Raw genomic sequence first — 26,111 nt, 5'->3', positions numbered from 1 at the left:
GAAAGCTCAAGAGTCATGAATAAAGATCTCCACTGGTTGGGGGAATGTCAGAGATCTGCAGAACTCCTTGACCTTTTCTCATAATTGGATGCAGCAGAATAAATTATGAGTATGTAAATGTGCAGGATGCAGAATCCATCTGTTTTGGGCTTAGAATTTATATTTATCCTCCCAACCACATCACAACCCCACAACCCAATGGAAAACCCAACATTAAAATGTAATGGCCTGTTGAATCAGGCCAATGACCCATCTAGTTCAGCATCCTATGCCTATGGAAAGCCTGAACACAGGACCATGGCTGGAAGACCATGTAGGGGGCAGTGGTTGTCCGCACACAATCAAGGCAAAAGCCCAGTAGCTACTAAGGAGGAAAGCTATGTGAGATGAAGCAGGATAGGCAGATGGGTAAGCGTGCATGTATGTCGAGACTTCGACAGTGATAATTTGGCCTTCTTGCTAAAGAACAGCTGTCAGGTTAGTTCCTACTGACCTCTTCTGTCACATGGTGTACTACTGTGTATGCAAATTCCAGGCCCTTCTTTTGGCTTCTGCATTGGTGATGCCCAAGCCCAGGGATTCCAGGACAGGATAGCTAGCAAGAGACAATTAATTTTAAAGATGTAAGATTTGTGATTAGAAATAAATATATGTAACCTTAAGAAGGGTATGGGGTTGAAGTAGAGAAAAGAACTGAGCATAGCAAAGCTTTAACAACTTGCAGCAAAAGGGGAAAAACATATCAAAAATAATAATTGGATACACATAAAAAGGCATTCATTAAACTAAGTGTCAAGGATCCACTTAATTGAACAAAATATGCTATTGAATGGCATTGTATGTTGAGATTTAGCACACTGTAAGGAATGTACACAATCTCCATGGTTAAATGCTCATGTCAGTCTTTGCTGCCAAATCCATGAACAAATGAGTTTTCATACTAGTCTTGGCTGAGCTCCTAGAGTAAAATCTTTACTGATGACCTTTACATGCTCTTTTTAGTATGCACTGCACCGAGAACTTACTTCAGCCTAAACAATAGAGCCAAACAAGTTAAAGAACCATTAAATATAAATGGCCACCATACATGGTCCCTAAGTGCCTTGCGGAAGTGCAGGCTGTGAGCTGACACAACAATCGAGACCAGAACCCTCTAATGGAACAAGGCAACTGGGCAACTGGCACATGCAGATGATCTGTTCGTACATCTGAGCATAAAAGGGTCTCCTGATTGGGACATATAATTTTTTTTAATCAAGAATGACTGATAGTGGCAACTTTCTCAGGAGCTACCAATCTGAAATTATTTCCATGCATGGTCCAGCATGAAAATGTCGGCTTCTTGCTTCTGACAGGGTAGTCATAATTTCTGCAGGCTCATGACTTCTGTGGGGTTATTTACAAGGCTATTCAAAATCCTGTTTATTTATCTATTACCTACTGTTCTCTTATGCTACATAATTTCAAATACTTCAACATATCCCCTATGAATTGTGTACTTTTTGATAATAAATGTGGGAAAGTAGCATTGTAACGGTGAGGTAGGCAACATTCCGTTTTAATCAATAACAGGAGATGATGTGTGCATGGGGGGAGATACAATATCAGAGAGCAAACCCACTGATGAAAGTTCAATAATAAATCATTTTGTAACAAACACACATTCTGTATTTTAGCCTAGCAAAAACACAAGGTGTTTTGCTCTGCAGAAATTTGTTTCATATAAGAACATTAATCATCCCAATGGGTAGCAAACAGAGTTAATTGTTAATCATGTGCAAAAGTCCCTGGAAAATGACACAGTGCTAAAAGCAGACAAGCCAAACTCAACTAAGCCATAAATATTCAGAAGTTTAAAGACGAGCTGTCAGCTCTAACAATGGGATTTATTGGAAAGTATTGTTATATTCTCAAAGAAACACTATAGTCATAGAATTAGTCACCACCATTTAAGGGTTTGAGGACTTTAGATCCAAATTACTAGGGCATCATTATCATGGCATCTTCATCAGCTGTGTAATTCCTGGATTACATGAACACAACATGTTCAGCACCTAACCAAGTGGTTATGAACACATTCCTAAATGAACAATGCCAACCTTATGGGGTTAGGTCAAGTCACCGGTTAGGAATGTGACCATTTCTTCAGGGAACTTTCAGTTCACACAAACAAGGAATGTTTAATACATGTAGAGGATGCTACAGAGAAAGATATATAGAAGGATCGTTCGATGTTTATGGTTACCTCAGTTCAATCTGTCAAGAGAGTAGCTGATGCTGTCTCTATGTAAGCACCTATGTTTTTTACCACATAGTGATATACCTAAATATGGGATCCTGTGGAGCAAACGAGCACTACTTATTTGACTGAGCCATCTGCAGTGTGAAAATGAGGATTCCCTGAAATGTGGTGTGAATGGACTGTGTCATCATAACTGAGACTCAGTATGACCCTCCAATGGATTGGTTATAGACTCTTCAGGCTCATTGAAGAGACTAGTATTCAAACAAACAAAAGGCATCAATGTACTTACTCTCTTTACTGCAAAGACAGTAGAAGATAATGACTTTAACAGAACTTCTGTTTCAGTGTATCTGAAGAAGTGTGCATGCACACGAAAGCTCATACCAAGAACTAACTTAGTTGGTCTTTAAGGTGCTACTGGAAGGAATTTTTTTATTTTAACAGAAATGCCTGTGAAATCTGGGCTCTGGAAGGTGCTGTGTAGATCTAGAGAAGGCTTCATAGAGAAATGGGAGTTCTTTGGAGCATGCTTCATCTTTTTGCTAAGTTAGTGCTGTCCTCCACCAACCAACGCTCTTCAGAATCAGTACCCTAGATCATACCAATTCTCCACAACTGCAGATACCCACCCAACCCCATGATGTTCTATGTGATGAACATGTCTTCTCTGATTATCTGGCTAGGGGTCCCAAAAGCTGGCAGTGGCTCAAGCCTCCCTGAATATCTGAGAGGGTCTAGGCAAAAGGGCTATCTAAATACAGAGGATATCATTTCTCATCTATATTTTGCTCATTCCAAACCACTAATTTAAATGGAGAACCTTGACCACTGTTACTCTGAAACATGGCAGTAGAAGAAAAATCACTTGGAAGAAAACACAACAGTCATGTAGATAACTGTTTATTCACAATATATTTGAATAGCTAAATATCTGAATTAGTCATGGTCAACTTAGAGTATGCTTGAATATCATATGTCAGTGTAGTGTAGCGATTAAGGCATCAAACTAGGACTATGGAGGCCCAGGGTCAATTCCCCACTGAACCATGAAGCTCATTGGATGACCTTGGGCCAGTTGTTATCCCAGCCTAGCTGCAGCATTGTTGTGAGGATAAAATGGAAGCAAGCAAAACCACATGCACCTCCTTGAGCTCATGGGAGGAGAGGCGGGATAGGAATGTAGCAGATAAATATATAAAATAATACTAAATAAATATGCTATTAAATACAATGGATAGCCAGTGCGGTGTAGTGGTTAGAGTGTTGGACTAGGGCACCAGGGAGACCCAGGTTCAAATCCCTGCTCACTCAGTAATCTTACCAGGTGACCTGGGACTATTCAGCCTATTTTACCTCATAGGGGCTGTTGTGAGGTCTTGGGGGGAAATGTGGGGTATAAGTGTAATAAAAAACAACAACCACACGATCACTGATTCATATATTCATATATATCACAACCATACAATCTCTGCTAAATTCTTTTGAATTTGCAGAAAATATACACAAAGCTTTTGCATTACACAGAAGCTTGGATTTAGTAACTCGGAACACCAAGGAACTGAACTTGACCTTGAAACATTTCCAGATTTTGGATCGTGCATTCTCAGTTGAAAGAAATTCAGTGATCATGGCTGTAGGGTGAAATTGAAGCCTTGTTTCCAATTACAAACCCAGTTTAATTTGAGTGGGGAAATGATTGTAGGGTATATGAACGTAAATTAAAGATAATCCATGTTAACAATGAATTGAACTTTTTTCTAAGCGAATAATGATCACTTTCTGGCAAAAGCAATTATTTTCACGAGCCGGTCAAATAATTTTCCAGCAACAATATTGTTTGCTCATAGGCCATGAAAACCTGTACATGCCCAAATTTGTAGATCTTCTAACATGCAAAACAGAAACTGGCTTTTGGAACCGTGTCAAGTCGTCTTTCCTAGATTACAATGCAGGTCAAACCACATAGAGCAATCAAAGTCCTGGTTTATTAAAATTTGTAATTTATGTGCTGGAGAAAATATTTCACGTCTGTGTAAGATGAATGAGCTTAAAATTAACCCCTTTACTAGGGAAGATTGTTTATAAGTTTAATGAAAAAGGAAGCACAGGATTTTGGTCAAAAGCCTGATAAAAACCAAGATGAGAAACTTCCCACACACTAATGTCAACTGGACTAGTTTTTACCCAATATATCTTCCATTATGCCTGATTGTTGTGAAGGCTCACCAATGTCTTGACTGATGGCCAGAGTTCCCAGAGTCCCCCAGTTCAGGCATGGCTTCTGGCACAGCCCCTTACACTGTCTGAATTGTGGAAGCAAGGATTGGGGGGGTTGCTACTGTAGAGATCTTTTTCAAAACTGCTCCCTTGGGTACACAGCTGGCCATAAACACGGATTCACACCTCTTGAAACAATGGCTACACTAGGAGACATAATGAAAACATTATGGCAAATGTAAGCAAGAGTCAATTTTAGGGGGCAATGTTCAGGCAGTTTTCCAATGGCATAGGACACCCATAGCCCCAGAGCACCATGGGATGTCCAGTGAATTCCTTCATATGGCAGGCTTTAACCAAACATGAAAAGCAAGGCTCCATAAATGAAATGAGATTAAATAGCTTCGAGAAGCTCATTTCTTCTTCTGCAACAACTGAAGCTGCTGTTTTTCTGGATAAGCAGAAGCCAAGGTTAACTCTTGCGCAGGAGCTGTGAGCACAAACCTAACCATGTCTATGCAGAAGTAAGTCCTATTGAATCTGAAGGGGATGGGATTGTAGAGTCCTGGTCACAGACTCCTTCCTTTGTGTGCCTTGCCACCTGACTACTGAGTTCAAAGCACTGGGCTAATGTTTGCCTTTTTCAGATTCATTTTGCTGGTGTCCCTGTTATCATACTGCAGTACACATACTACTGGGTTTTGGACTAGGATGACCTAATTTCTTGGCACCATTGATTGTGATTAGCTCTGGTGACCGTGTAATCAATGTCTCCTGGATGGAGGCCAAAGTCTGCCATCACATACATGTGCAACCTGCTCTGAATGTAATGAAGCTGAGCAATCTGAAATGAAGACAGCATTTGGCCTTTATAATAGAGCGAAGACCCCCGTCCTCCACTTTTAGCTGCCTGCGTCATTCTTACTCACTCATTACAGAACATCAACAAGGGCCCAAGGGCCCGTGCTTAGAATTGCAAATGTTCTCTGTGGCAACTGGGTTTCTTTCTTAACACTTGCTCTTAATGTTTGTCCTTGCTTTCACTTCCCACATCTCCTTTGCTTTGCTTCTTAACACCATTCCCCCACCCCCTGGCCTTTTTGGTCTTGACTTTGAGACAAATTCTCTGCCTCTATAAGGGAAATACTTGTAAACAAAATATTTCTCAGTAAGGTAAAAAGGTAAAGGACCCCCAGACAGTTAAGTCCAGTCAAAGGTGACTATGGGGTTGCGGCGCTCATCTCGCTTTCAGGCTGAGGGAGCCGGCGTTTGTCCAGGTCATGTGGTCAGCATGAGTAAACTGCTTCTGGTGCAACAGAACAGCGTAACGAAAACCAGAGCGCACAGAAATGCCATTGACTTTCCCACCACAGCAGTACCTATTTATCTACTTGCACTGGCATGCTTTCAAACTGCTAGGTTGGCAGGAGCTGGGACAGAGCAATGGGAGCTCACCCCGTCGCAGGGATTCAAACCGCCGACCTTCTGATTGGCAAGCCCAAGAGGTTCAGTGGTTTAGACCACAGTGCCACCCATGTCCCTCAGTAAATACCATTTCTCAGTAAATACATATTCAACGTTGATAGAATAGGGGGCGTTGATTGCACAATGATTAACTAAAAATTATGTGGTCAACATTAGACTATAAATCATGCCTCAAATTAATCTCAATTGCTACCATAGGTGTTTAGTTCAACACCTACATGAGATTGTTGTGACCACTGACTAGATTTGGAGCACAAGGACAGCTCCATTTCTCTGGAGCATCTGAATCAGGAGGTAATCTGAGCCAACAAACTGCAGCTGAATCCCAGAGGTTGGAGGCTCTGTGGGTGAGTTGTTTTGGGGTTGCCTGCTGGGATGGGGTTACACACCTTCAGAAAGAACAGGTGAGGAGCTTAGGGCTGTTTCTTGATCTAGCATTATCACTGGAGGCTCAGGGGTGCCTTTGACCAGCTTTGTCACCAGCAATGGCCATTGTTGGACAGGAATAGCTGCACTTAACATGCAGTTGCCCTTGAATTTGGTCCAGAAGCTGCAGCTAGTGCAGAATGCTTCTGCATGTGGCGCCTCTGTTGAAAGCACTGCACTGGCTACCAATTTTTCTACTGGGTTAGATTCAAGCTTCTAACACTTGGGTGTTGTCAGGGGGTTCAGGAGCAGAGGAGAGGGCAAGGGAGGAAACAGAGAGCGAGGGGGAGGAGTCCGAAGAAAAGATGAGTGATGACGACGACCCGAGATCTCCGAGTCTTTCCAGTGAATCAGAAGATTCACAGAAAGGAGCGCCAGTGGCCAGAGCAAGGGGGGAGCCTAGGGGGACACCCCAGGAAGAAGGGTCCAGAGGGGGTTCAGAGGGCAGCAGTTGGAAATCGGGGCCAGCATCCCCAACAGAGCACAGTGGAGAGGAAGGGCGCCAGGTATCGAGCTCCGGCAGCCCGCCGCAGGGGGGAGGGCATGAGTCAGGAGTGGCCACACCTCCATCGGGGAGCGAAGAAACGGTCAAGCGGAAAGTGGAAGGTTGGGCGCGCGCGCCAAGTTCAAATGCACAGGAAAGCGGCGCAGTAAGCAACCCGGAAAGGGAGCCAGGTCCTAAAGCCCGCCGCAAGGAGACAGAAGGGTCCGGGGGGTCAGCGTCAGAAGAGTCCAGGAAGGAAGAGACCACGGGGGGCAGAGGGACCCAGAGAAGAACGGTCAGGCGGAAAAGGTGGAGTAAGGCTAGGGTATTAAGTTGGTGTACAGGGGGCGGAGACTCAGACGGAGCTTCGCCGGTCTAGCTTACAAGACGTAGAGCTGCACGCGGCAGCTTGGAAATGGAAACTGTAACTCAATAAAGACTTTTATAAAGTGAACGCTGGCTAGCGTGACCCTCTGTGAGCTAGGGTCTGGGAGCAGCTCTGACAGGTGTGAATCCTCATATGCTTCTGGACCAGGGTCTCTGAGAAGCCACTTTTCTGTATCCCACCCCAGTCACTTAGATCTATGAATGAAGATTTGCTTATGGATCCACACACTGATGCTGTAATGCGTGATGTGGCTTGAGCACATGCTTTCAGCTTTGTAGCACCAGGTCTTGGATAATCTGAGCCAAAAAACTGAAGCTGAATCCCAGAGGTTGGGCTTCAGTTTCCCTGGAACTGAAGCAAGACCAACCTTGTTATGTTTTTGATGTTCTTCTAACCCCTCCATGCTGAGCCAATTTTGGGGGACTCAGAGGGCACACGGGGGTGGAAAGGAAGGAAGCCCCATTGCACAACCGGAAGTCCTTGTGCAGGGCTTCCGCTGATGGAACTCATTAGGTGAATCTCACCCACTGTATACATATTGACTGTACCCCAGTGTAAGCTGTGTTCTGCTGTTGGAGCAAAGCGAAGTCCGCAACTGAAAGTAGAATTTTGCTCCTTTTAAACACACATTAAATCTGTTGGGTTTGATCCAGATTTAGTCATGCTCAGAGCAAGCCAGATTAGGTTAGTCCAGTTAAATCACAATGGTTGCAATGGGTCTATATTAAGGATGACTAAGCCTGGATCAAACCCAGCACAGTCCTATTGTGTCTAGTCAGAAGTAAGCCTCACTGGTCTTACTCCCAGGTATGTGTGCATAAAATTACAGCCTTTATCTCTCTGTCATAGGGCAGAAATATGAAAGACTGATGTCAGTAACATACCTGGAAGGAATGCATCTTATTAATTCTTCCTTATTAAGCTTACAGAAGTTTTTTAAAAAAAGTTTAAGAGAACCAGCAAAAGGTGGAGGTGTATTCTGTAACATGTATCCTTTTACTACTCTTGGAACTGGATCCTTGATCTGCAATATGAATGGAATGAAAGAAGAACACTCCTAGCCTCTGGCCACCACTGCCAGTAATTTAATAGAGCGTCTTAAATCAGATCTCTTATTCAATCGACACAATTCTATTAAAGGACTTGCATAATATGCACAATTAGTAAAAGAAAAGAAAAGAAAAAAGTCACTGATTGTTAAAATGAAAGCATTTTTTTTCCTATTAAAGGAATGGTATTTAATGCATCTGGTCACAAATTTCATGTTCCAGTATTGAAATGATAGAGGCTTTAACACTTTCCAGCTCCTTTTAAAGTTTAAGTGGTTTAGGCCAGAAGGAAGCATTGCCTTAGGGAGTTTGTGCATTTAATTATCTGCGAAGATTTTTATTATTATTATTGTCATCATACTAGCTAAGTGAAGTCATTGCTGTTCCATAGAACAAAGCGGGGAAGGGAAACCAAAAGCTATAAATCAATACCAGCTTCTATTAAAATATTAGTTACTGGAACAACAGGTGGCAAAGGAGACGAATCTGTAAATGAATTTTTGGGGGGTGGGGTGGGGGGAAATCAATCTGAAACACATTTCAGAATGATGGTGGGGGCTAAATGTCAGGCTGAGGACAGCGAGGAAGAGGAAATGACTGTGTGTTCCACCTTATTTATTTTCTACATATGCCATGCTCTTCCTCAGTGAAGCTCAAGGTGGCTTTTTCTGTTTTATCTTCACAGCAACCCTATGAGAGAGACCACACATCACTTGTCAGTTTATGGGCAAGGGCCGTAGTTCAGTGATGGAGTATTTGCTTTGAATGCAAAAGGTGCTGGGTTCAAACTCTGGCATCTCCAGGTTGGTTTGGAAAAGTTCCCTGCCTGAAACTCCGGAGACCTGCTAGCAGTCAGTGTAGATGATACTGAACCAATAGTCTGACTCAGGATAGTGCAGCCTCCTATGTTCCTAATCTAAGGCAGGAATGGGCATATGGTAGATTGCTGAAGGATTTGCAGCAAGGGTCCATGACTCTCAATAACTCAACAATAGCTTGTATAATCAGAAGGAAAATAAAATGCTGTTGTGTCAGGTCTGGCTTTTTTTTTTTTTTTGGCTAATAGCTTATCAGCCTTTGTGTTTCTCTACAGTAAAATATAAATATTCTTTGGTTGCTTTTGAGCAGGTCTATGTGCAGTTCTAGTAGCCAGTTTAAGACCTTTGTGCATGTGGCTATATTTTGTACATTCCAATATTTGACTTATGGGATTCAATACATAATGGCTCCAGCCCATAGATGCCACTTTTGACCTGGCAGACCTTGGAGTTCTAGCAATACCACAAGCCTGAAACATGCTCATACCTGGTCTAAAGCAACCTATTTTAATTCACTACACTGGCTCCACTTTTAAGCAGTGTCACAACTACGAAATGCTCGACACTAGTGCCCAAATGAAGGATCATTCACTCAGGCTTCTCCTTTCCTCTTGTGTAGGGCCAGCCTACATGTCACACTTTCAAAAAGATGCTGTCATAAACAACTTACCACAGGGATCATGGCTGCAATGTTCAGAATGCCTCCACACCAAACCTGGATATTTCTAGCACAGCAGAATTGTAGTAAAGGAGGAGGAGAAACATCAAAGTGTTGCTAAGAATCAAATCATGATGAAATATGGGGATTTATATGACAATAATGTTTTCAATAAGTTGGTTTAAGTCTATATGATTAGTTATCATTATTAATAATTTCTCATATATAGGACATAACTAACATAGGAAGTTGCCTTATACTGTGTCAGGGACCATGCAAAGGAGGGCAGTACTGAGCAGGGATGGTGGGAGCCACCCCCTCGTCCTGATCCTGAATCTTCCCAGGAGCTGGAGGACAGTATAGATTTGGAACAGTGGTTTGCAAAGGGGCATAGTTCAGAAGGCAGAAGCTGGGAAATATTGGATGGGGAACAGCTAGCAGAAGAAACACTAGAAGAGAGAGAGCTAACAGATTCACAGTCTCTGGAGAGTGTCCACCCCCCTTTCCTAAAGTCCCGGAGAGCTCAGAAAGTGGCAGAACAGAAAACACAGTGGCTCCAAGCTCAGATTATAAGACATAGGAGTGACGTAGTTTAATAGGATGGAGGGGGAGGGAACTTAATTGGGAACACTGCCATTTCCAGGGGGTGTGTTCTTTGTTCTCTCACTGTGATTATTAAAGTTTCTAACTGGTAAAAAGACTCATTTTCCTTTGTTCTGCTTATCTACTGCCATGGGGGGAGGAAGCTGATTCCTGGAAGCCTGACGTACTAAGACACACCATCTACCTCAGTACTGTCAACACCTGAGGTTCCCAGACTGTGACCTATGGACTACCAGTAGTCCACGAGCTTAATTCAGGTGGTCCATGGAATGTACACAGATTTGTGGTTGGATAATTCTGTGACACTCACTTGCATTATGATTTAGTTTCAGTTTTAGCTCACAAACATGACACGAAAGCTGGCAACATTAACCCCACCATGTAGAAATCCCTTGCGGATGACTGCAGTGCCTGGAGACAGACAGACAGACAGGTCATGCATCCATAGAAATGACCAGAGGAGGAATGAACACTGGGAGGAGCACAGAGAGAAGAAACACCCTGGTGCACCTGCAGCAGTACAAGTGGGTGCCTTCATCTGCCTCAGCTGAAACAAAGCAGTGTCTCCTGTATCAATCTCTACAGTCACAGCTGTAACTCTGCAATGGTTTGACTTCATCCCAAAGGTACACTCCTGCATTGTCTCCCAAGATACATGGGTGCCAACCAGGTTTTAACATATGCCCCATGTATAAGAGTGTATAAAAGTGGTTGGGGCAACCAAGACAGATGGACAGGTTATACTACTACTACTACTACTACTACTAATAATAATAATAATAATAATAATAATAATAATAATATTGATTGTTCTATTAATTAATGCCTGCACTTTGGTTTACTTACTTATTTTTCTTTCCCAGTGCCCCCAAAGAAGGTTGTTTTTAACTGAAATAGGGTTGGACATTTTAGCATTTCATAAAGACTGACCCTGAAAATTACTGTGTATCTATTTTTTGCCTTTTGGTGATTTGGGGGGGGGAACGGGACTATTCATTTTTGTTTTCATCCTCCCCTTATTATATGATTATTCAAACTTATGTCAATCATTGTTATTGACTAATTGATTTTATGTTCAGGATTTATCAAAACACAAAAAGTTCTTACCACCATTTTGAATTGCCATCTCTCCCTCTGCTTCTCTCTTGGTTTTTGGTGCCACCCCCCCCCCCTTCTTCTCCTAGCGGAACGGAGGTGGTTGTAGCCAAGACATTCTTCAGTGGCTAGATCAGGCTTTAATGATAAATGCCATTTGACTTCCCTGGGTTAATTTTCCATACAGGACTACAGCAGTGCTGTGCTTTGGAATGAGGGAAATTTATTAAATTGTGCAGAGATGCAGTGTTTAGGAATTAGAGGTATTTCCCTCAAGTAAGAAATATCTGGCAAGCCTAGATTAAACCTCTAGGAAACTTCATTTCCCTCATATACAGATATAAAGTCAGCATGTCATGGAAGGTTGCTGATCAGTCATCGTCCATCATTATTTCTTCTTCGCAGTTTCACAAATTCCATACACATTCAGGTCAAAGACAGTTGTGTGTTTTTTCTTTTCTTTTTCTTTTTTTTAAAAAAGAGACGTTCCACTGCTGTCTGTTAAAGATGGGGCAAATAAGAAAATGAGGAGCTCAAGGTGCCAACATGATGAATAACCCAAGCTCCATTGAAATCAATAGGAGTTAAGTGAAACTAACTGGATTTTACCTTGTAAACCCAAGAGTCAGCCAGAATTGTCTACGTATGATGCTGCAAAAACAAAATCACAATTAGCGAACTAAATAACGTCACCGACACCTTGAACCCTTTTCGTTTCTTACACATAAAGAATCAGAACTGGTGCCCCGTACAGGAAAAACGAAAACAAATTTTCCCACTGATAGTACTAGGAAAAAGAATTACAGGACCTGTTCATGAAGAAGAAGAAGAAGAAGAAGAAGAAGAAGAAGAAGAAGAAGAAGAAGAAGAAGAAGAAGACGACGACAAGGAGGAACCCCTGAAGCAATTAGATACCAATCACTTCACCACCACAAGGTTAGAAACAGGAAAGGACCTAGAGCCTGACACATGCATCCAGGTCTCTTTAATCCTTTTTTTCCTTTCAGGCAAATTCCACCCTATTCCCATTTTCCACCTGCCTGCTACATAATTGCTGATCAATTATCCTGTTGAACTGGAAGTGAACCTGCTGCAAAGGGTTAAAATGTACTCTTGCAGTGCCAACTACCAATTTGAAAGGAAGGGGGAAATGTTTTCATATCCCAAGCGCAAAAAAATATATGGTCCAGGATGGAGGCTGAATGAAGATTATTCTTAAAGAAATTGAGGGTGGCATTAGGTTGTGTGTATGTGTGTGTATGTGTGTGTGTGAGAGAGAGAGAAAGGATTTGGAGAACTCTACGTGCTGGGGTTAGTTTTACTGTTGGGTTTTGTTTGCTTTAAGTATAGTGAGACCCAAGTAATATTACTAATTAATACCATGTTACAGATCACTGCTGTAGAAATGTAAGTATATTTGGGGACCCATCTGAGCTGTACATAATATGGCACAATTTGGGATTTACCTCCATATGAATATGCATAAAATTGGGGTTTTTATTTAAAAAATCTAGATTTTTTTAAAAAAAATCTAAAAATGATAGGGGTATTGAACCCAAGTCTTTTATTTGCGCACAGCAGTGAATATAGCAACATAACTTTTCTTATTTAGTAGATAGCATCCTCCCAGTGAACCCATTTGAGTTGAGGAATGTCAGCTTTCTTGCCTTACTCCCAGATCTATCCACTCTGTTTATGCAGTCATTGTGGGAGTGAGACACAGCAACTTAACGTCCAAGTGCCTTGCAAATAAGTCACACTGGGCTTCCAAAGGGTCCAAAACTCAATTTCTGTGAGTATATTTTAACAGACCCTGAACATTACAAAAAAAAAGCTCCATTGGATAGGTGGTTGAGGATACAATGGCAGAAGAGAGGTAAGGTAAAGGTAAAGGACCCCTGGATGGTTAAGTCCAGCCAAAGGCAACTATGGGGTGTGGCGCTCATCTCGCTTTCAGGCCGAGGGAGCCAGCGTTTGTCCACAGACAGCAATTCCCTTGGCTCCTGTCATTGCAGCCTCTGGGCTGGCACACCTGGGTCAGATAAATCCCCAGGCGTCATGTCAAAGCAGCACCCTCATCCATGATCAAATCAAACATGAGTGTGGTGTTAAATGACAGCATACACAGGCAAGTGGATAGAGAAGACAAGCAAACAAGAACTGAGCCACAGGGGTAGTGAGAGTGAGGAACAAGGCACAAATAGTCCTGACTCACCTTACCAATGATCACTGAAACTGAATATTAGTAACAATGATTAGATTACAAATTACTCATACAAGCTTTGCAGTTTCAACACTTTTAGCTTTGCTAAATTCAAGAAAAGCAAACATGCTAAATTAGATCACTCTTTAGGGCATCAGACGCAAGTTGTGCTGTGGTCTAAACCACTTAGCCTAGGGCCTTCTGATCGAAAGGTCATCAGTTCGAATCCCCACAACAGGGTGAGCTCCTGTTGCTCGGTCCCAGCTCCTGCCAACCTAGCAGTTCGAAAGCACGTCACGACTGGACTTAACTGCCAGGGGTCCTTTACATTTAGGGCATCAGAAATTTTCCAGTGCAAACAGAAAATGTACAAATTTTCCAGTCCATTTTTTTCTGGAAAATCTGCATCACAGGTAAATTAAAAAAAATAAAAATGAGTTTGATGCAGTCATGCTGGTGAAAGTCGATGAGCTTCATGACTGCATCTGAAATGGCTCCTGCTGAAGACTACAATTTGATTCGACTTGTTTATGTGGCAAAAGCTGCACACAGCCAGGCCCTCTAGTATGATCACATACATCACACAGCCCTTGTCCATGGGACTTCTTTGTCTTCTTAACGGGAATCCAGCTCTTAGGTCACTTAATATAAATAGTTTCTCCTCATATTTTCTTCTCCATCCTCTGCTGATCACTTGGTAGCCTGAGTTATAGACTTGATTGCCACCTTCTGCCCACTGCATTCCATTGCAACATTATGTCAGACTAGGAATATAAATGTATACTCATGTAGGAAATGGAACATGGAAAAGGAAAACCAAGGACAAAGGGAACAGGGAACTGCTGGAAACCACCAAGAGATGCTAACAAACATGAATCAGAGGTGTATGAATCCAGGCTCACGTGTACGCGATGTTATCTGATGTTGTTTTTATTTTACGCTTTTTCTTCAGTTTTGTGTAGTTGCCTCAAAAGGTGGGCAAGAAAATTAAATAGAATAGGTATTTAAGGGCAGTCTCCATTTGAACCATCCAGGATGTGCAAGCTTTCTGGAAGATAGCTAATATGGTGTCCTACAGATGTTGTGGACTACAACTTCCATCATTCTTGACTAATGGGCTATGCTGATGGGAGTTGTAGTCCAAAACATCCTGGCTATCCTTGTTTCAACTTATCAATCTTCATCATTGTATGAAACTCTGTTGTCCTTGGCACAGTCTGACACCAAGGCTATCCACGCTGCTCTTGCTGCTGTTTACAGCTGACCTGATACCCTTCACTACCTAAAGATACAACACACAACATAGGCAGTCTTGACTCCTCTAAACCTCCAGCAATACTGCCTTAGGGGCAGTTCTGATCTTCCCATGAGGATTGCAACTGCAGAGCAGCTAAAAGAAATTAATCTACCGTTGGCACCTCAGACAAAACCCCTTCTCATTCACTCATGATTAGTGTGTTCTATATTGTGCCTACCCTTGTTTAAACTATTTGGGGTACTTCAGTTTATGGGTTTTCCACTTTGGCACAAATGAACTGTGAGGCATAGCTGAAATTCTTCTAGCCCACAATGCAGGATACTTATAAATGACCAGACAAGACAAAGGAGAAGCAGGTGTTTTCACTTCAAAGAAATTTACAGACAGGAATTAAATAATTGTCACTACATCCCTAATTAGGTAGGCATTATTATTTCATGCTTTTAAAGATGTGGAAACACAGGAGATAAAAGTATAAATTATGAGCGCGCTGGTTCATGGACAAGCAGTGAGTCTAATGATTTAATGGCTGTCAGAATATGATAAATTCATTTCATTTTCTCAGGAGTTACACAAATAGTATTTAGGGATGTGTTGAACTGCTAGGTCAACCTCTAGTAGACCAAGGCAGAGTGTTTTCTACCAACAGGGGGTCTGATCATCATTCATACTTTAGAAGTGGGCAGAGCTCCAAAAGCAGGAGGAATATTTGTGAATATTTGTGTGTGTGTGTGTGTGAGAGAGAGAGAGAGAGAGAGAGAGAGAGAGAGAGAGAGAGAGAGAGTTGTGGTGATTCTGCTTGGATGCTTTTATCCACCACTTACCTACACACACACACACCTTTTTCCCTGACAGGCACTCAGAGTGGCTTCCAGATAAAATAGGAACATCTAAAAACATGCACACCCCTTCTGTACATGCTAGCCCCTGCAAATCAGGCTTGGAAATCTTCCAGAAGGGAGACACTTGCGAGGAAGATTTGAAATATTGTACTTCCCATTTTGGGGTAACAAGCGCACAAAAATTATTGGATTGTAGCCAGCTAAGTTCTACTCAGAGTTTGGCCCGCTGACATTAATGATGCTAAGTTAGTCATGTCTATTCACTTTAATGGGCCTGCTCTAAGTCAGATTATATTGGATACAACATGCCCCCCTCTTTAGAAGATAATTTTAAAAAGATTGAAAAACTAACATCCATATCATTGAATCCAGCATCAAAAGTTTTGTTTGCATCACAAAGATTATGTTATACAGTGTATGGTATCTTCATTCCAATGTACAGGCAAATGTGGTCTCCCAAAAGCAATTCACATCAATAATAATAATAGAGACAGGCTTACAAACCAAAAAAGACAAGACACACAAGGGAAGGGACGCGGAGGGAAAAGGCAGAGCAGGCGGGCCAGTCTTTGAAGGCCAAGAAAAAGTGTTGAGGTGTTAACAGGCATTTATATCCACCGCGCTGGGAGGGTGGTGGTGTCAGGCTGATCTGACTTGCTTGGTTGGAGCTGCCACAGGCGACACAGCAGCCCTTGCCTTCTGGCTGGAGGCAGAGGCCAGAGTGTACTTCTCTTCACTTCTGCAGACTGGGGGCAACTGTTAGTTGGAGCTGCAGGTAAGTATGAAATACTCCAGATGATTTGATTCCGGACTGAAAAAAGTTGGCCTGGCAAAAGCAACTATGTGAAGTTCTCACATAATTGTTTAAGGCAATCACGCTCTTCAGGTGTTCAAGGGAACATGCAAAGAACATGCAGCAGAATCGCACATGGTCCGTGGAGTGTCATGGGCTGGCAGAACTTGGGACTGCACAGAGAGGTGGGTGGGTGGGAGAGAGGGAGGGAAACGGACGGTGTACGCATACACATTCAACTGCCTAACGGCATCTGCATCACACCCAAGAAATCGCAGCCACAGAGATAAGAGAAGAAGAGTTGTTCCATTGTCTGGAGAGGTCACTTCCTGGTTCGCAGGGAGAAGCTGTTTTCAGTGGAGCCCAGTGACGGAGGTGGCACCAGGTGTTGAAATTTTGCACTCCTAACAATTCTGAGCTAGGGATAAATGCCCCTGTGCCCCTGCCCACATGCTATGCCACTGCGTGTGCAAGCCCCACTGCCAACTTTCCCATCCCATAACTTTGTGTATTGAACAGAAAGGTCTGGAGGAGGCACCTCACCACATCCAGCTGAATACATTTAGAAGCTTCTGCATTCTCAGGGCTCCCAGTGCCAGGGGTGGCTTCTAATATGCCCTTGCCAAAGTCCCCTTCAGACCTTCCTGCTTAATGCCTGAAGGCTGGGGCACCACAAGCAGGACTGGGGCCAAGGCCAGCCTATGGGTTCCCCTGCCCTTCCGGCCCTTCCAGTGTTGCTTGGACTCTGAAGAGGGTGCTTGCCATCTGACTGTGAATAGATGGCTCGAGTCAAGATCCCCACTGCAAGTCACAGAGATTAAGTTTAAAGCCTGGTTGTAGCCACATGCAGCCAGTATCTATCCATGAGCTTGAAAAAAATAACTCTGAAAAGGAATTCTAGGGAGTTGGCTCCGGTGTCAGTGGGTGTCACTGACTTTTTATTATTATTATCAGTGCAGAGGAAACAAACAGGAGAGGACATGGAAAGAGAAAGCAATGGAAAGGCCACATGACATTATGAAAAAATGTACTCCACCGCTCTATCTGAGATCAAATGAGCCACCCATTCTAAACAGAGTTTAGTAGCTGAGATTGCCTTTTGTCTATACTGCTATCATCATCTGGGACTGAGAGGGGAGGGGGTCAGGAGGGATTCAGGAATGCAAGGTAAGTGTCTGAATAATGTGAAAGAAAGGGGGAAAAAGTGCAGACATACTGCACCTTAAGTATTTACATTCCTATTTTATAATTATCTTAATTAAAGAGTCATTATTTCACTTGCAGATATGCTTGCCTCTGACAAGACGCTACCTGTCTGCCACATTGAAAAATAAACATTAGAATTGTATTGGTGATATGATTCAGTGATTGCTCTTTGCAGTAAAGACAGTTTTAACCACAAGCAAAATACATTATAAATACCACTGGTATTCTGTATTCAGGATAAAAACAATCCGTTTGCTAATTCTGGAAGTACAATTTCCAGAGGCAGAAAGTCTGCTAGTCAAAAAAGTAATTTGCTTTTCCTTTGAAGAGATAAATTTAAACCAAGAAAGAAATTTACAATACCAAGAATTGCCTGTCCCTGTTACATGACTAACTACATTACCTTCCACTTTCCCCAAAGAATCAAAGACTGAATTAATTCCATTTTACCATAAGAAAACAACTATATAAGACTAAGCTTTCAATTTCTCCCCAGCTAATCCAAATTCCCAGTTAAAGGGACTGCAAGAACTGTGGTTTCAGGTATTTTGAGGTAAATAGTGGCACTCCATGTATGTATACTATGGATGAGGAGCAACCCACAAGTGGAATGGCAGGACGGGACAATTTGCCCTCTAGGGAATAGGTTAAATCAGGGCTAAAAGTAGCATCCAAGGCAAAATACAAAGACCACTAGTGGCACTCCAAATAACAGTGGCAAAATGGAATATTATCTCACTTTCATTTCTGGACAACATTATTTCAATGGCAGCATATTTGTAAACAAACTTTAGCTTCAGTCTTATGCAAGACATTCTGAGGGACATGGATCAATAAGAAGGATGAGGCAGCTTTCCTTAAGCTTCACTTTCACTGCCCCCTCCTACGAGTTCAAGGCTATCGTGTACACTTTTGTTCCTTTTTCTATTATCCGCAAGAGAAGATAAAATGAGAAGGTGGCAGGTTTTTGTCTTACACAAATGAGATGGATGACCAACCCAAGACAGTACAAAAATGACCCTTAATGTGATTTGGAAAGGAACTGAATGGCTATAAACATTTGAGGGGAAATGTGTCACAGATTGCCTGAAAAGGTCGCTCCTATTTATATGACTTCTTATCTTGACCTTAAAATCCCCATGGTTCACACTGTCCTCAATCATGAGCCTATAGAATGGGCATGAACTGAGGGCGGAATAAAAACAGTCATCTACTGTTTTTATATCAGTAAGCACTGAAAAGAAATAAACTATGATAGGAGCTTTGATTATTATTATCTTTTTTTGTAAAAATGAGTTAAAATAAACACTTTACAATCGTATTTAACATACAGGCAAGCTTTAGTTATGTCTGCAGAGAGTGTGGATGTCAATTTTGTTATTGCCACAATCAGCTAACTATTTTCCCATGCAGTATATCAGCATCAGTTTGCTCATGACAAAGTTATAACTCACAGCGGTTGAGGCAGCCACCTAGATGGGAGAAGGTGTTAATCACTTTCTGACTGACTACCACAGAAATATACACTACACTTTTAAATACTTTGCTTCCAAACCTCAATACACCATGGCAGAGTTTGCCAGACCTCCTCCACCCAACACATAGATACAGTGGTACCTCGGGTTAAGTACTTAATTCGTTCCGGAGGTCCGTTCTTAACCTGAAACTGTTCTTAACCGGAAGCACCACTTTAGCTAATGGGGCCTCCTGCTGCTGCCGCGCCGCTGGAGCACGATTTCTGTTCTCATCCTGAAGCAAAGTTCTTAACCTGAAGCACTATTTCTGGGTTAGCGGAGTCTGTAACCTGAAGCGTCTGTAACCTGAGGTACCACTGTATATCCCTCACCATTTTATGTATTTATATTAAAATAATTTATCTACTGTTTTTCGTGCCAAGGAAGAGATGCAGAGTGGTGCACAGCAACAACACCTCATCAAAGTACACCATAAAGTCAGATCGTTAGCAAATTATCAGTACAATAACCATAGTGCGTCAGGGACTGACATGGGAACCAAGGAGACAACTGAGTAAATAGATGCATTTCAGTGTCTGTGGAAGCACCCTAGAGTTGGTGCCCACACGGAAGGCCTGCCTTGATACCAAAAACAAGACAAACGCCTGTAGACTGTGGTGTGGTTAAATAGGCCTCCTCCACAGATTCTTCTTGGCTCTGGAGCCAAGTGAGGATTCCCAGGTAAGATCCTCCCTCTATTGTGTGGGCAGGTAATCCCTCCCCTACCTGGTCTGGTCTCCTTGGCAACGCTTCCCCCAGGTGGGATTGGACAACTGACTGAGGTAGTCGGAGACCTCCAGGTATCCCACCTGAGGGAAGGCAAACCAAGCCTATGCTGTTGGAGCCGCTCCAGATCTAGGGGCTGCGCGCGTCCACGCAAAGGGCGCCCCCCGTTTTAAGCGGGGAGCGGTCATTCTTCTTACAGTAGGAGGTGTTTTCTTACATAACCTGGTCCTGAGCTGTGTAGAGCCTTATAGCCCCAAACGAATGCCTTGGCTCAGTAGCCGACAGGCAGTGTGGGCAGCTTCTCGGTTCTCGAACAGCTTAGTTGTCGAACAAATCGGTTCTCAAATGCCGGTTTGTGAACTTTTTCGGAAGCCAAACATCCGACACGGGTTCCGATTGAGTGCAGGAAGCTCCTGCAGCCAATCGGAAGCCGTGCCTTGGTTTCTGAATGGTTTCGGGGGTCGAACGGACTCCTGGAATGGATTAAATTCGAGAACCAAGGTACCACTGTATATGCATAGAAGGAAGTCCTGCGGAACTACTTAGCTGCTGTATTTCGCACCAGGTACAGTTTGCAAGTCAGTTTTGGAAAGCCATTTCCAGCCAACCTTACTTTGCAAAATCAGCACTTGGGAATAGCAGAGACAAAGCTAAAATGAAATCAAACTGAAAATAAGAAACTCAAGGAAAGACCAGGAAAAAAATTCTATGAGTACTAGGTACCAATATATTTATTTAACAAAATGTATAGCCCGCTTAATTTTTAAAAAAATATCTCTGAGTGGTTTACATAGAACATTTATACAAATCTTTCATAAATGTAATCAACTTTTAAAAAAAGAAATGGTAAATATAGAAAGGATACTACGATAATGTTTAAAATTTGTAATAATTAAGGATAAGGAAATTGTAGACATGTATAATATAAGATATTATAAAAGAACAAGGGGAACAATTGGAGGGAAGTCAAGGGATCTGAGTACTCCCAAAATATAGATTAAATATGGTGTGAAAATGTTTTCTTTTCTTTTCTTTTTAATTGTATTTGTTTGTTATGGTTTATATGATGATAATGTGAAAATGTGAAAATTAATTTAAAAATATATAGAAATATATAGAAAGGATACTACAATGGTTACATAAGGGCATGTTCGCTTTAACGCTGTCAAGGTACTGAACCTGAATTGAAGAATCTTATAGAGTGTCTCCAGTGGCTTTGTGCATCTCCCCCATGGGGAAAAAAATAAAAATTAGAAATAAATAAATAAATGGAGAGTTGCATATCCACTTTCCTCCCCCTCTAACAATTTGAAACTAGACGGGAAGGGAGCTGTAACCCCGGGGCTAAAAATGGCTCATTCCAGAAGCTGACACCTGGCATATTTTAAACTTATTATAAAATGGTTTTCTTTCCCTGGCCATTAGTTTCTTTTACAACTCTCTTTTTAGGCTTACTCTTGTCAGTTAAGGAAATACCTAAGGTTGCCTTGATCAGGCAGCCATATGAGTTTAGAGATATTTTTGGTATGCACATGATTGCAGGATCAGTACAGTTTATCCATCATAATGAAGAGAGACAAAACTGCAGCATATTTAAAGGAAAGATGTGAAAGAGTAAATAATTGCACGACCAAGGTCTTCCTAGTCTCTAGTCTGCATCTTTAGTCTGCCCCCTAGTGTTGTACAATGACATAAACTAAAACAAAGGAACCTGTATGTCCTCCGTGAATGCTTTTTATTTCTTTCAGGACTGGATCATGTTACATGCATACAGAACATACAGCATTGCAAAGCCTGAGCTACCGTCATCAGATCCCAACTATTTATTCTTCGGCAACTGGTTCTACTGCACCCCCAAGTATGAAACCAATGGGCTCTGAATTCAAAAATTACTTCTGTATGAATTAAATAAGGTCACCGTACCATGCAATGTCAATAGGCAATAGATCCATAAATGGCATGCAAGGTAATATCTTATGTATCTTTTAACCAGCAGAGGGGTACATTCACACAGGCCTGTAAAATGCCAAAATAGACAGGGAAGACTATTTTTTCCTAGTCAAAATCAAGGGTCTGGAAACTAAGCCTTAGGAGGAACGGTTGAGGGAGTATGGTATCTTTAGCCAGAAAAAGAGCAGACCAAGCAAAGATCTGATAGTTATAATTAAACATCCAAAGGGCTGTCACATGGAAGATGGAGCAACCTTGTTTTCTTCGGCTCCAGAGGGTAGGACTCGAACCAATAGCTTCAAGTTACAAGAAAGGAGATTCTGACTAAACTTCAGGAACAGCTTTCTGACAAGAAGAGCTGTTAACAGTGGAATGGACTCCCCCAGGAGGTGGCAGATTCCTCCTCCTTGGAGGTCTTTAAGCAGAGGTTGGATGGCCATCTGTCATGGATGCTTTAGCTGAGATTCCTGCATTGCAGGGGGTTGGACTAGATGACCACTGAGGTCCCTTCCAACTCTAAGATTCTATGATTCTACAACAAATGTTAGCACATTAGTTACTCGTTCTCTTACAGCAGTGTTTGCCTAGGAGGTAAGGGCTGCATATACATCACTTTCCCATTTCTGGTTGCATCCTTTCCTAGTTGCTCAGCAAAGCTCATTGTATCCTTTTTTATATATGATATTTATTAAAGTTTCAAAGAAAAGATTACATAAATAAAAAGAGAAAAAGAAAAAAGAAAGAAATAAAAAATATAAAAATACAAAATACAGAAAAAAGATAATAAACATTTAAAAAAAACACATCAATCTTTCCGTACCTTACATTTCATTTCCTTGCTTCCCTGACCTCCTCACACCTCCCTTTTTTGTATTCCAGTTCTATTAATTGATTCAGCAATTCCTTTCCCTCTTTGTTTTTATCTTAATCCTTTAACTTAATAAATTATGACTTTGGATTTTCATCTGTTAACAATCCATTTTTACATACACCTTAATAACATTGCTGCTAAAACCACTTAACAAAGCTCATTGTATCCTGTCCCCAAAACTGAATGGCACATAGGGTTGCTTTCTATGATTCTGTGACACAGTTTGACAGTGTAGGAAGTTTTATGTCTATGTCTGTCATCATATCAGCAGACTTTAAGAATGAAGGCTGAGCACAAGGTTGTGAGTGAGCTCCCACAGGGAGGGAAAGCCTAGGCAGCTACAAGTGATGGGCAAGACACCAGCCTAGCCCAGTACTCCTCTCCACCAAAAGCCTCTCTCTACCATATAAGTGGGATGCCAATGAAGGCAAACTGTTTGAAAGTTTAAAAGATGTGACCGGCAGCTGCTGCCCACTCAGCAGCCACCCATGACAATTGTTGGTCCAGTCTTCAAACAGAAGTGCCCTGCTCTTTCTCCAGAATGTACAGAACTTATCCAGGTAGGGCTTTGCCATTGTTTGCAGGAGCACATAGATTGCGAAATATTTGCACAAATGCTCTGGTACCAGAGCTTCCTAGTCTCTTTATTAGATCCTTATCACCATCTTGAGGACAAAAAAATAAAATGGGGGAAAAAGCACATCAATTTTTATTGAAGGGTTTTCTGCCATTAAGAAGCTGATTTGGCTTGTTGTGTTCAGTGTACATAGAGGGAGAAATTCAGCAGGCCGTATTTCAAAAGGTGGCATGTGTGTAATATTATCCACATTCTACCCCATAAAAGCAATTCTCATATTTCTATTGTTTCCTCAGGAAAAGCCTTGTCTGTACAGAGAGATTTGTTAACGCCATTATTTTTGTGTTGAAAAGATGATGAAAATGTCTTAAACATAATCTCAGATGACAAGGTTCACCCTGATCCCCAATATAAACATCTCTTCTATATTTGCTGCTGCTTTAAAATTCTGCAGAAAATAACTCTGGCTCATTTCCTATGCCTGGGTATTCCGAAAAATGAACTGGCATTTTGTCAAACAATGACCTTTTTTTGCTGATAAAGTGACTGGTGGAAACAAGTAATTTGTCAAACCTTGCTATCCTTAAACATACAGACAGCTACAAAATAATATACGGAAGAGTTCCCGGTTAGATTTTGAGTGCAGAAAGGAAAGGGTCAGCCTCATGTTCACTGTCTGCGAGTTATATGAGTGGCAAGAGTGCACTTTCCCTATCTACTCATTAGCAGAAAGGAAATGAAGAAGATACCATGTTCATTTGCAACCTGGAGCTGGAAGAGGAGGGAAGAGAATTGAGGGATGTCTCTTAAATCACAAAGTGCCACTGCTTTAAGGAGGGGGGGGTGCTTACTGTTTTGTGGGTTTTGGCTTAATTGCCAGTATTGATTTTATTTTTCTTAATAGTAAGATAAAGCCAGAAACCTCTCTGCAAAAATTCTGCCATGGAAATAAACGGTCCAACCATTACAGAGAAACTTCTGAGATACAAACATCAAGGTTAAGGGATTAAATTGATTCATTCCTAGTGCTATACTATGACTCAGAGAACTGCAGCTGAATGATTAGACAACACGGTATAAAGGAGGGAACATTCCCAAGATGTTTTTCCAGGCTCTGAGCAAGGACACACTCTGTAGGAAATGGTGGGAGTCAAAGGGGAGATTAGGGTGTTTTAGGAGCCTGGCAGGGAAAAGGTTACGGGTAATGAAAGTATGATCTAATCCCAACTTCTCTTTCATGAGAGGAATCAGTGCACTTGTTTGCTGGATGAGGCTGGGTAAATGTACGCTCCCAGTCACAGATATTCCCACATTCAAGGAATGAAGAGACAAGACTCACGTCTTGGTGTCTGAATGAGAAATGACGTTAGCAAACATTAAAGGGACCTGCAACAGTTATTATGATTAATGTAACTCAGGCATAGGCAAACTCGGCCCTCCAGATGTTTTGGGACTACAGCTCCCATCATCCCTGACCACTGGTCCTGTTAGCTAGGGATCATGGGAGTTGTAGTCCCAAAGCATCTGGAGGGCCGAGTTTGCCTATGCCTGATGTAACTGAATTCCTACCTCCGGTGCAGGTGCACGATCAGGTTGACTTTTCATCCTTCTCTCTCAGCTCTTTCAGGGTGAGCTTCCTTTGGCTCAGGGCCAAAGGCTAGTCATTTTCTTATCATGGCCTCCCAGGGCTTTCACACTGAGGTACGGAAGAACAGGTGTGGCCCAAGACATTTTTTCCTGCCTGAGGCAAAGATCCCCCACCTACATTCTATATACAGAAACTGACTGGAGCAGCAGTTCAATCCTACCTTAATACTGGCCTCCTGTGTACTTGGGGCAGGAGGCCAGGCTAGGGTGTTTATGCCTGTGGCACCCATAGCTCTGATCTCCAGCTGAGGGGAATGGCTGGGGGGCTCAGGATTGGGTGGGGTGGCTGCTGTCCCCCCCCCCCGCTTGCTTCTGCCCGAAATGGAGTTGACCCTGCTAAGGAGCGGCTGGCAGTACCACCCCACCCCTGGGCCTTGGGCCTTGGGTGTAAATGAGGGGGGCAGGCTCCAAGGGAAGACCATGTCCCTATACTTTCTAGTCCCATAGACCTGAAGGCGCAGGTCAGAGGAAGTCTTGACAGATGCCCTCAGGGTGCTCACCAAATGGTCGTTGTCTTCAGTTTTGTTCCTCTTGAACTGCACCTGCCCAACTTTGCCACTGTGATGTCCACAAGTTTAACTCCCATTGTATGCAGGGTGAGCAGGCAGGTGCTGAGCCAAAGGTAAAAAAAGGAATCTGGGGCGTTATAGCATAACCATACACTTCATAATTCAGCTATCAGGGCAGATAAACAGTAGCCATTTTGTCAATGAGCTGTGCACTTTCCTTCCTTTCACATGTACCATATTGGCCCAAATATAAGCCGCACCTTTAAAATTCAAGGGGGGGGGGGAATACCTGAATATAAGCCACTTCCTTAAAATTCCACAGGCACTCACCCCCGTTCTGTTTTACCATATGTCTATTTCAGCAGCGATATCGTACAAGCCAATTTTTGTAAGGTTGCGAATTTAAGCCGCACTTTAACTTTTCATGGTCAGAATTTGTTTTTAAAAAAGTGAGGCTTATATTCAGGCCAATATGATATGTGCATAGATATAGTTCAGATAGACTAACACCCAGTGCAATAAGCCGGGAGCTTATGAGAGCCGCCAA

The 26,111-nt window shown here is 42.3% G+C and overlaps 1 long non-coding RNA gene across 2 annotated transcripts; it reads right to left on the bottom strand.

The window, feature by feature from the left end:
• Positions 1–348: 348 nt before the first annotated feature.
• LOC310700254 lies at positions 349–25,742 on the bottom strand. 2 transcript variants are annotated; one of them, XR_014522536.1, is made up of 3 exons: positions 25,556–25,742; positions 11,481–11,673; positions 349–595 (listed from the first exon to the last, which is right to left on the bottom strand). It is a non-coding gene; the product is annotated as an uncharacterized lncRNA (long non-coding RNA). The 2 variants fall into 2 exon arrangements; XR_014522537.1 differs by lacking the exon at positions 349–595 and adding an exon at positions 3,207–4,668.
• Between the last annotated feature and the right edge of the window lie 369 nt (positions 25,743–26,111).

This window comes from Podarcis liolepis, assembly GCF_965112155.1.
Source record: "Podarcis liolepis genome assembly, chromosome: 2".
NCBI classification, from domain to species: Eukaryota; Metazoa; Chordata; class Lepidosauria; order Squamata; family Lacertidae; genus Podarcis; species Podarcis liolepis.
The sequence above is the reverse complement of the archived record's forward strand: the minus strand, read 5'-3'. Positions and strand labels throughout refer to the sequence as shown.